The sequence below is a fragment of the Martes martes genome, assembly GCF_963455335.1.
Source record: "Martes martes genome assembly, chromosome: 4".
Lineage (NCBI taxonomy): Eukaryota > Metazoa > Chordata > Mammalia > Carnivora > Mustelidae > Martes > Martes martes.
In genome coordinates, this window is record NC_137891.1 from 157,284,685 (window position 1) to 157,296,895 (window position 12,211).

The following is a 12,211-nucleotide window of genomic DNA, read 5'->3' on the forward strand; positions in this document are numbered from 1 at the left end:
GTCCTGAACTGTGGTTGGCAGGTACAAGGAGGGGAGATGCCCTGCCATCGTATTCTCTTTAACCACTCTGCATGCCAGGGGGGCAGCTGCTTCACTTTGGTCTGAAGTGGGTTTCCTGTGTTGGGCTCCTAACAGCACATGAGAGGCTGCAAACACCCCAGTGGGGGAGAGGAGTCGGGAGGCAAGGGTCTTGGAAGATGAAGGCTGGGGAAGTCGAAGCTGCAACTGGCGTAATGGCCTGGGCCTGTATGATCTGTGGACTTTGGGGGCTTAGCTCAGTAGGGCTTGGGAGAGATGGCTGTGAGTGGGTGGGGTAAATTTTCAGTGTCCCTGGCTAAAGGGTGACATACTCAGACTTGATAGTTCTGTAAAACTGTTTCTTCCAAAGCCTGCAAGGATGTTGGTTTGGGGAAGAAAGCCAGCCAGCCCAGAGAATCCCGGGAGCCTGACAGGCCTTTTTCTCTGCGATTCTTTCTTGCAGGCAGCCTGAGGCAGCCTGTCTCTTTGTTAACAGAGTGACAGCAATGTGACACCATGGAAATAATTACTAACAAATCACGGTGCTGACTGCAAACAGCTCTCTGTCTTCAGAGGCATGTCAGGGTGCATTAGAGCAGGACTGGAGGAGCGACACATGTGGGGGCCGAGGCGCAGCCCGCACTCAGATGCCCTCCTCTTCTTCCCCCAGCCTGACCCCTTTCTGCTGTGGCTGACTCTCCTGCCTGTGGCCTTTTCCTAGAGGTCAGCTGAGGAACCCGCTGGATGAGTGACAATGTGACTAGTCCCACGTCCTCTGGGCAGGTAGCTAGGACTCCCATCTTTGCTAAGGAACACCTGGGTAGTGATGAGATCCAGGAGTTTTTCAATTAGGAAGCCCCCAAAAGGTGGAACGATGCACCATTTCTGATTTACCCTGCCAGTTGGGACCAGCTTCACCTGCCAGTGGTCTTGGGGTGTTGGGAAATATTTGCTCCAGCCAGACCCAGAATGTGGGGGAAGCCTTGCATCTCAGTGTTGGCTCAGCTCCCTTCCCCCACAGCCCTGGTTTCTTCTTCAATTGCCATAGTCAATTTTTGGTAAGTCGACTTTGTCCATTCCCTCTTGGTTAGCAGAGTGATTGCTCTGACTGTCAGGGCTGTAAATAATGTTCCTGGTGTGTGTAGCTGGAGGCAGCCGTGTGGGGTGGGGAACAGAGTGGAAGGAGGAGCAGCGCTCTGAGGGCTCCCTCGCTCTCCCCCCTCCCCTCTCATACAATATTTATCCAGGGATGGGAGTCAGATGCAGCGACCTCAGGGGTCACCCAGTTAAATAGCTTCTGAACCTCCCTGCATTCTAATTGCTGCAGTTGTCCTTTGCTCTGGAGACTTCTCCTCCCCATTGTCTGCTGAGGCACACACTAATGGCTCTCTTCCCTGGCCCTGCTGGGAGGCATATTGGGGGGGGTGGCGTGCAAGGGAGAGGGCTCATTGCTACCTTCCTTTCCCCGGGGATAAGGGAATCTAGGGCCTATTAACAAGTGGCTTTAGCTAGGAGGAGCACAGACCCCTGCCTCCCTCCTGCCCCTTCCCCAGAGCTGGCTGGAGGAGGTCAGGCAGTGGGCTAGGTTTATGGGGCCAAGGAGCTTCACCCATTTCCAGTGCTACAAGCAGAACTGTGGGACTAGTGACTCTTTTCCAAGGCAACAGACCCCGAGTACTTAGCTGATGAGCATCATCTTGTGTTTCCATGGATGGTCTCACATTCATGGTTTGGAAACTTCTAATGAGTGATATTTCCAGTTGGAATGTCTGCATTTTGCCTTAAGTTTGGCCGTTTGCAAAAAAAGTCTCTGGTTTCCCCAGAGGTCGATTTGGGTGATCGATGATGGTAGCAGGTGTGTCCCACTTGGTGATTTAAGAGTGACATATGCCACGTGTCTTCACTAGGACCTTCTTTGTGATTGTCAGTCATCCTCCACTGCAGCTCTTTTTCAGAGAAACTGCCCCTGAAGGTGCTGACCACTGTGTCTGCTGGAAGTGCTGGTATTCCAGCAACAGCCCAGAGTCAGCCCCCGCTGAGAGCCGCTCCGGCCGGAAATTCGGGAAGTCCCGTGCTGGGGACCGTCAGCAGCACAGGTGGTCGGGACAGAACGTGGCATGCACGTGACTAACTATAGGCTGAGTGGAGGATGGGAATGCTACAGAGAAGATACAGAACAAATGCCGTGAGAGCCTACAGGTGCACAGTAGAGAGACTGAAGGAGTAGTATTTTTTAGCAGGAAACTTTTTTTAAAAAACAAATATTAAAGAAATCCCAATATGTGTAAAAGTTGAACTGCTCTGGTTGAAGCTAGGGCAAGACCCTGTCCTTCTTCCTTCTGTTCCCCCGGTCCACAGAGTTGCCTCATGCCCCCTCTAGAGTCCTAGAACCCCACTGAGCACAGTTTAAAAACCGATAGCCTGTTCTAATGCCCATCCGGAAGTGCGACTCTGTGTAGGCCAAGTGGTTACCTGTTTTAAGGGAGCCAGGGAAGCTGGGGTCAGGGCAGAGATCAACCAGAGGGTAAGGGGAACAACTACGTCCTTGTGTATCGCAGCAGAGATCAGTCTACATCCCGGAACCTGGCCGCTTGCAGGATGCCTCTCCATGGAGCCTCCAGAGGGCATTGTAGGCCACACAAAAGCAGCCCAGGCAAAGGGTCAAGATGGCCACAGGCCAGGTGGAGACTGTAGTGGGGGACAAGTGAAATGTCTTGGAAACAGATCGGACTGCTAAGGAGCTCTTGATTTCCTTGGCCAAAAAAGAGAATAGCTCCTCAGCTGAGACACTGACCAAAGTGCCCTGGAAACCTCCTATCACCTGCTCCCGCTCCTCCCTCTACACTCCTCCCTGCTGCCTGCTGGGGCCATTCCATCTGGGAGAGAGCTCTAGCCAGGGCCTGGTGGCAGCTCTGACACTTCCCATAGTCACAACAGGTGGGGCACCGTGCCCTTTCCTTGGCGAAACTGGCCTTGGGGAGACCGTGGAGGGATGCTTGTCTTATTGTTTCACTGGAGAGGGGGTGGGGAGATAGAAGGTATTTGACTTCCTGAACTGTTTGTGGCACAGGGAAGTGCGTGTTTATACTTCATATACATCTTAAACACCACAGGGTGCGTGTGGCACTTGTGGCAATTGTGTGCTTGTGGTCATTTCTGTGGGCTCCTTGGGGGAGAAATGGTGGGCCAGTGGGCCAGCAAGCAGCAGAGCCGGGAGGGGCCATTTACATATCAGTGCTTTTGGAGGCTTTGAGCAACTGCTTGCCAATGGGGATTTGAGGTTGGTTTTCTCAGGGATGACCAGCAGCCTGGCCTATGGGGTGTCCCTCTGCTCTGCCTGCGTTCTGGTTTCTGTTTGGGAACTCTCCAGCGCAGCATGTCTGGGAACACTTCCAGCTGTGCTGCCAGACCCAGACGCAGGTGACGGCCTTTCGTCTGTACCATAGGGAAACCAAGAGGAAATTAAATGTCATTTGCCCCCTGCACAGCAGGTCGCTACCAGATCAGACACTGCTGATCAGAGCTGTGCAGAGGGTACCCAAGGGAAGGTTTATGCCTGCAGCCATGCCCTCTGAGCTGTGGAGACTCCCAGGTGATGGCCTGGCTCGCTCCCAGGGCTTTCTCTGCCAGGCTGGGTTCACCCTGGCCTGGAGCCCAGCCCTGTGCTACATGGCAGCTGCGGCCTATGCCAGGCCAAAGGTGCATGTGTACCAATGGGAGGGAATGGAGGGGACGGGCAGGGCCTGGGAATAGAGGACACACAAGAGGCCATGAGGTGATCGGCCCTTCCTCAGAGAACCTGCATAGTGCTGTGGAAAGAGATGGGCCTTTAGAATTAAGAGATCTGGGTTCAAGTCCTGACTCCATTACTTAGTAATTTTGGATCTTGGGAAAGTCACATTCCCACTCAATGTCCATGTCCTCATCTGTAAAAAGAAGATTACGATAAGCTCTGGATCCTGCCACCTATGGGGGAATCCTTCCTGTTGGGACTGGTGCCAGAGTTTCCTCCTCCTACCTCCCCTAGATCTAGAAGCCCCAGCAGTCCCTTGCCCATGAGCCTCCCTGTGAAATGAGGTAGCTAAAGTTGATGGGGAGTGGGGTGGACAGTAATTCTGGCCTGGAAGACACAGCTGGTGATCTCCCCCCACCTGAGGCCTTTCCTTCCTGTCCTGGTCCTCTGAGCTAGGCAGCCCAAAGCCTTTATAAGATGAGCATGGGTCATGGTGGTCACCCTCCCAGTTTGCAGAGCCCAACTGGCCCCCTCCAGCCTCACACTTGGCATTCTCCTTCTGTTGGGAGGACCTTAGGGCTTGTGCCTACCCCTCCCTTGCCTTGAAGTCCTAGCGGTAGGCCGCAGTTCTCGGCTCTGCAGTGACATTTATTAACAGGGCTTTGGGAAAAGATGTTTTAATACTGCAAGGTTCTCCCTAGAAAACTCCCCACCCCCACCACATCCCCCCCCTCCCAATCTGAAGCATGGCTGCTGGTGGTGAAATTCATTAGTGTTCCCTGACAGGCAGTGGCGACAGAGGCGCTCGCTGTCTGCTTCCCGCTCCCTCGCTCTCGTGCTCCTGCTTCACGCACACTGATATTTAAAGCTGATGGGCTGCTTATAGACTTCTTGTACCATGACAAGTTTGGGGAGGGGGGTGGGGGAGGAAGAGACAGACAAGGAGCCAGCTGTCACGCTGGTATTTCAAACAGTACTCTCTCCTGACCCTTTGCAGGCTCCAGCAAGTGTATCATCTTTCTGAAGCCTGTGGTTGGAATTGTAACCTGCAGCTGTCCCAGAGGATGGGAGCAAGTATGGGAGCAAAGTGGGCTGAGAAGTAGGCACTCTCCCAGGGCTGTGGGCAGGCACAGAAGAATGAATGGAGGGAGAGAGAGAGAGAGAGAGAGACTCTGTGTGTGTGTGTGTGTGTGTGTGTGTGTGTGTGTGTGTGTGTGTTCTAACAGAGGACTAAAGCAGAATGTTTGTAAGTGCTCCCCAGCAGTGCTCTCCCATCACCAAAAATAGGAGGGCCCTTTCTGCCGTTTTTCCTGGAGTGATCATTATGTTTCATGTTGTGATTATCTTCTGGGTGGTCTTAGAAACTCCCTGAGTCTAGGAATCAGGCTTGATTGGCATCTGCCCTTGAGGGTCCTGGGTCTCAGTGATACCCTTAAGTCTGTAATGTCAGTTGAGGTAGAATTTTCTTCAATTTTGTGTCTAGACTGTGGCCTTGATTTTTGTTCCTTTCTATTTGTGTGCTGATTCTTTGGATTTGGAGAATGAGTCCCAAGGTGCTTCCTTCCTTCATCCCCAAATGAGTTCTTGGAATTCATTTTTTGAAATTGTTCAGTGGTTTTAGAACGTCACCTTTCTGTGTCATCCCTAGCAGAGCTTCTCCAGGGTATTTTTCCTGAGTAAGGTGCTGTCTTCTCGAGACTGGTGGCCTGGAAGCCTCTCCAAAGGCTATTGCAGGTTTGGTCACAGCTGACCTCTTTATAGCCAGATTCCCTTGTACAAGTGCTTATGTAGGAACGTGTTTCCCTTGGCTGGCTCCTACAGCCTTCATAGAACAGGGCGTGGGGTTAACGTAACTTGCTCAAGGACATGTGGGCACTTGACCAAGTTGTCTCCTCGTGCAGCAGAGCCATGTGCTGGCTGGGGGTTGTGCTGCACTCTTCCGCCCCCCTGCCCCCTTCTAGCTCCAGGGTCTGCAGTGGGGGAGCTACTGGGGAATGGGCCTGACTCCTCTATTCCTGCTCTTTTAGCCTTGTCATTGCCATCAGTGCTGCCATTGGCTTCCTCAATTTCAGCACAGCTGTGTGTGTGTGTGTGTGTGTGTGTCTTACCTGTCTGGGGGCACAGAGAGGGGTTACAGGACACCCCTCTTAAAGCACCTTGGATGTGGGTGGAGAGTAGAGCCAGAATGCTTCTTCTGTCTGTAGACTGAAGTATATTCTTGAATTGTCCAGAATCATCTTTAATGTGATTACCTTCTACTGCCCTTTCCCCTGGCCTACGTCCTTCACCCCACCCTGCACTCTATCCTCTAGGCTTCTTCTTCTTTTTAGATTTTATTTATTTATTTGGCAGAGAGAGAAAGAGAAACTGAAAGAGGGAATACAGCAGGAGGAGTGGGAGAAGGAGAAGGAGGCTTCCTGCCAATCAGGGAGCCTGATGTGGGGCTCGATCCCAGGACCATGAGATCATGACCTGAGCCGAAAATACACCCTTAATGACTGAGCCACCCAGCACCCCTATCCTGTAGGCTTCTAGAAGGGGTTGTTGGCATGGGGCTGCTGTCTTGGGCAGCACTGTTGTCTGCCTTCCTGACCCTGCTGATTCCCACGTGGTCTTAAAGCACTGGAAGCTCATCCTGCAAGGGTGGCCTAGGTCATGTCTTTTGCCATAGTGCGTCTCGCAGGTGAGATGGAAACTAACCAGCTTTGATAAGCAGGAGGCTCCAGCGTTTATTTTTTTAAACATCAGCAGTGGCCAAGTGAGTGAATTCAATTATGAGTCTGCTTTCTGTCCACCCTCCTCCCTCCAGTGTGGTGGTTCAGAGCAGAGACTAAGGAACCTGTTGAAATGAGAAACCCCTATTTCCTGGCTTGACCCCCTCACTAATTCGGGTTAAATTGCTACACTGTTGCAGTGGTGACACATTGTGCCTGCCTCTATTTGTACAAGAGGATGCGGTGGGGGAGGAAGGACCAATTTGCACAGAGATAAAGGTGTCGTGGCAGATAACTAACGTCCCAGCCTTGTGCCCGCTCTCATTGTAGCTCAATTTGCTCTGTGTGGAAGCCCAGCCTTCCCCTCTTTCTTCCTTCCCTCCCCTTGCTCATATTTTACCTCAATGCCACAGTGTAATGATGCCCTGCGTAGTGGGGGAGGAGATAGGCACCTCTGGCTGACAGCCCTTCCCGATAACCAAATTCCAGCCCATCCATCACTAGCTACTCTCCTCAACTTGAGGAAAAGTGATCGTGAAAGGCGGGCCGTTTATCACCCAGGGTCTGTTTATCTCCTCTGGTTGGGGGGGGGCAGGACTGGAAACAGGAGAGACAAAGAGCTGTGTCCCTGGCTAAGTGCTGCCTCGCCTGGGATAGCCTGCCTGTGCTGGATGCAGACTCATCACCCCGGCCGTGAAGTCTCCTAATGGGTGCACTTCCCAGACTGGGATCCGCTGGGCATGGGACCTTTCCTGAGGCCTCGGAAACATGGCAGTTCTGGAACGCAGGACAACCGGCATGACAACACTCCACGCGCACGTTTGTATCAGAATGAGCAAGCGTAGAGACCCCACATGGAAACAAGCCCCACTCCCTCTCCAAGGTGTCACTTTGGCAGGAGCACCCATCTGGCTGATTGGCTTCGTCTGTTGGCCTACCCCTTGCCAGGCTGGGCCTTCCGTCCCTCTTTGGCACAGCTGTGGCTTGGGAGAAGACCGAGCCTTCCTCCCTACTCTTCCCTTTGCCCCTCAGTACTCCCCCATTTCTGCATATCAGATGGGACAAAACAGTGTGCCCTTGCAGGTGAGCAGTGTGTGTCTCCTCGAGCTTTTGGATAGACGGCCTACATCAAGATCTGGGTTTCATGGTCTTCCTAGAGAGGCAGAAAGGGATCACATGCGGCTCCAGATCTGGCTGGCCTCCTGCTCTTTCAGGGCTCAGGTCTGCTAAAAGTGCGAGTGACCTATATCTCCCTGATGTGGAGTTGCTCCTTAGACTTAGAGAGAAAAGTGCAGAAGGAATTTCGTGCATAACCTTTGCCAGCACTGGTGCCTGTGCTTCTGCTCATCCTGGCTGTTGGTGTCTGTCCGACCTCCGTGGATGTTGCTGGCCTCCTCAACTCAAGCCTAGCAGTTCTAGCAGAGCCCCCAGCTCTGCTTCACCTAATCTTCAAAGCTGAGCAACTGTTCACAATGGCTTCATCCTCCCCTTACCCATTAGCGAGGGTGGTGTTCCCTTAATGAGCTAGTCCCCTGCCTTGGCTGGCGCCGAGCTGGTCACACCTGTTTGCCATCAGGGCTGTCTGGGCCCAGCCCAAGCACTGGGCTGCAGGTGGTGGGGCTGGATGAGGGGTGGGTGAGGAGGGCTGGGTTCCTTATGCTTTGTGCCCTATGCTTGTTGGAGGGGGCAGTTTCTTGTACCCCTCTTCCTCCCACACTGTTCTTTCTAAGTGGGGGAGGGCTCTCTGCTTTTTTTTTGTTATTTGGAAGGTGTAATAAGGGAACTTGAAGAATACCTCATCTTTAACTCCTGCCTGGAGTTTGAGGTAGTGAGGAGCTAATCAGGCATCTTTGAAGAGGGTTTGATGTTCTGTGCTGATGACCCCAGGTCCTGGTGTGATAGGAGCAGCGTCACATGGTGAATGCGGAAGGTGTAGCCCCTCTCCAGCCCTAGGCCCCACAGTATTTGGAAAGTGATCGTAATCCCTCGGTTTAGAGCCCACGGCAGGACTGGGGGGCCCTTCCTTAAAGGGGGCCCCTTGCATTCATGAAGCTGAAGGAAGTTTTGATTTGGTTGAAAAAATCTCATTCCTTTTTATGGCCTGGACATAATTGGTTCTTTTCTATTGGCCATCAGTGATGTCATTCCGACCCTCATAAAGAAGGGGAAATCACACCTGTGGACTCGGTGCATAAAATTTCATTGGGCAACAGTAATAAGCATGGCCAGATGATGTTTGGGCAGTTGAGGAGCTCTGTGCCCAGTGATTCCAGCTGCACGGAGACCTGGGCACCATAAACCTGCCTGCACGTTCATGCCCGCAGGCTAGTCCAGGGCCCACTGCCAGTGGCTCTTTTCCTGGGATCAGTATCTGGTAGGAACTCACGGCTTTCAGACCCTTTATGCCAGAGGGACTTTTGCCCTCTTCCTTTCCAAATTGGTGGAACCATGTACCCCCTGTTACCCACGGACCATAGCCTTAGGCTCCTAAGAACCCTGGAGCCAGGTGTGACCTTGAGCAGTAACCACCATGCTTACCATGCTACCTGCCTCTCTAAGGCCCCAGCGCTGGCTTTTCTAGGGACTGTAAAGAACTCCATGTGCATGTGCGTGACTGATGCCTTGTGCAATCGGAAGCCTGAGGTCCTACTTTTTGTTCTCCCCTTGGCTTGTTGTGTGATCAAGCAAATCCTTTTTCTTCTCTGGGCACCACTTTCCTATTTTATGTAGGGGATGACAACTACTCTGACCTGCCTTTCTTGCCCAGTTTCTCTTGGTGCTCTCTCTGAGCTGGGTAGGGTTCTGTCATGGAAATGTGTAGCTGTCTTCCCGTGAGGTAACTGGAAGTTCAGGTTCTGGCATTTGGCTCTGTGTCTCTTGTGGACATGGGCCTGGACGCTGCTGCATCTCAACTGCTTGTGCCTTGGAGTCACAGGGCTAGGACCAGCTATGGACTGAAGGACTCCGCAACCTGAGTGCCTCTGAGTCTGCAGACTGCATGTAGACCTGCAAGTCCTGGAGCCTGAGCGAGAATTATAGTCCCATCGTCCCCTGCCTCAGTCAGCCACGGGTACAGATAATGTGCAGGGCTGCTGCTGAGCCATATCAGAGGCTGACCAACCTGCCCAACGGTCTGTCTAGTCTGTCTTTGATGCGGCCCGTCTGATATAGGCCCTCCTCCAAGAGGGTCAGATAGGATTCTACTGTGCCAGACCTTCCTACCTAGGTAGAAATGTCTACCTTTGAGATCTTGCTGAAGAGGGAGCCACCACCCCCCATCCCTCCCTGCGCCCCCCACCAGTGTAAGCCACAGCCAGTTAGGACTCCTGGTCCATGTCATCCAAAAGAATCGGGGCACTGGGAATGGCTAAGGGAGAATATGATAGGTAGCTCAGGACCCCTGCCTTTGGCTGGCTGGTCCCTCTGACCTAGTCCTTTGCAGATTCTGCTGCTTCTGGTGGCCCCTTCACTTACAGACTAATGTGGCTTTTCAAAAATAGCTGAGCTCAGCAAACATTTTCACAAATAACAAGGATAAGGAACATAAAAGAAAAATGGAAGGAAATGAGAAAGTTATCCAAACAATACAGTTCTCCTTAAGCAATCACATTGTAGCTTCTAAGGCTATCTTTCAGCCTTCAGAACCTTTCCTAGTATCCTTATAATCTTGGTCCTCGGTTCCCACGTGGGGACGGGCTGTGTGGATACTCCTTCATCATGGCCTCAACCAGAACTTTCTTTCTGGGAAGTGACTGGTTGTAGTTAATGTCCCTGTGCCACCTGGATATTTGAGAGGAATCTCCCCTTCAAGTAAGATATCTCGGGTCTTAGAAAAGCGAATTCTTACTGTACTGCCTTAAACATGGGGATCAGTTTCCTCTCAGTGTCTGCCAAACAATGGAGTGTAATGGAGGGGAGGCTGGACTGCCCTGGAACTTTCTGGACTGGAACCAGTCATCCTAACTGGAATCTTAACCAGGCTTCCTCAGAAAGGACTTTACTCTGTGGTCTCCACTTTCTTTTCTCTTACTCACCTTTGGACATGTTGCATGCTATCTTTTGCTCCCACCAACCCACTGATGCCAGATTCATTGGGTTTTTCTCAGCTGTCATCTTGCTTGACCACTCTGTAGCATTTGACACTAATGACCTGTAATTTAAGCTCAAAAATCAGTTATATATATTCCAGAAAAGGGAAATGTGCTTTTAGGTTGTTTAGGTTGACCACAGGTTGACACAAATTGAGGTCAAAAGTACATGTGTAACTCTGGGTATCTGGTACCCTGAAAAAGGTCCAGGAGCTCTGCCCTCTAGAATGAGGGTAGATTGGGTGAGTCCTGAGTCATGGTACATTACCTGCTATGGGATTCTGGAAGGGCTGAGAAGGGACCTCTGGGGGAGGAGGCTTCCTGGGCCTTCAGATCTTGGGAGTATTCTGTAAGGAAGAGATGGAAGTCTCTCTGTCCAGTTTCTAAAGACTCATGAGCAGAAGTTATAGAGAGACAGATCTTAGTTCAGTATCAAGAAAGGATGTTCTAGAATTGAAGGAGTTCAAAACTAGAGCTGATTGCTACGTAAAGTAATGAGTTCCATGTGTGTGGCAATGATCTTCTGGGGAGACCTGATTTCATATTTGCTCAGTAACACTTCCGAGACATTAGCCTGGGCCCTCTGCTCATCCTACTCCATACTCTTCCCTGTTGATCTATTCTCGTGGCTTTAATTTCATTTAAATTACATTAATGATTCAGCAGTTTATATCTCCAGTCCAGACATCTGCTCAAAACTGGATATGCGGCCACCTCTCTAGATATCATTCGCCTGCCACATGTCTCATGGGCACTTTGAACTCAGCAGACACTGAGTGCCCATCATATACCATACATGTACATGAAGCTGCATTCCCAAACTTGTGCCTCCTTCCAGCAGTGCATCGTGATTTGGGTAGAGAATTTAGAAACAGCCGTAAAATTGACTAAAATACTGGTTTGCTCTGGGTGTCTGATAGCCTCTCTCTGCCCCTGCCTCCCTCTCTCTGTCTGATTCAGAGAGTAGCATGAAGCTAGCCAAGCCACAAACCTTTGAATTGGGCTCTAGACCACTTCCTCTCATTGGGCCCCACATCCCATTTGGTTGCCAAGGCCTCCTTCACATCTCATGTCTGTTCCTTGCTCGTTGTTTCTACAGCCTCTATCTAGCTCTTGGCTACTATCCAGCTTTTTCAGGGTATTGTTTTTGTCGTCCCCAGATAAATCATTGTAAATCACAACTCTTCAGAGGCTCTCCATTGCCTAAGGCCAAGCTCTTCTTTTAGCAAGAAAATCCTATGTTCTGTCCCAGCTAATATTTCTGGTATCTTCCTCCATGTTTTCATGTATCCCAGTGCTCCAACTTAAGGGCTGTTTAGTCTGTTTCTTTTATTGTCCATCTCACTGAACAGATCGTGAGCCCCTTAGGGGCAGGGCCTGAGACTTTCGCTTTGAGCCCTAGGTGCCTGTCTATTATTAAACTTCAGTAAATGATTGGTTGAATGGATTTATGCAGGTACAACATCCTATTTACAGGGAAAGACCATTTATAAATTACAAGAAAAAGTAAAAACGGGCTTTTGGTTTAAATTCTGACCTCTTATCCTTTTGCACAGTCTCTTCTCTATCGGCAGAAAACCTCTTGCTAGAGACTTAAATGTGAACTGGAGCCCCTGCCCAGGTATCACCAACTTGCATGCTCCTTCTCTCTCTCCTCC

General features: G+C 51.1%; 1 protein-coding gene across 11 annotated transcripts in view; it reads left to right on the top strand.

Annotated features, from left to right (window-relative positions):
• ERI3 (ERI1 exoribonuclease family member 3) overlaps positions 1-12,211 on the top strand; it is a 125,286-nt gene that overhangs the window by 52,719 nt on the left and 60,356 nt on the right. The window lies entirely within an intron of this gene.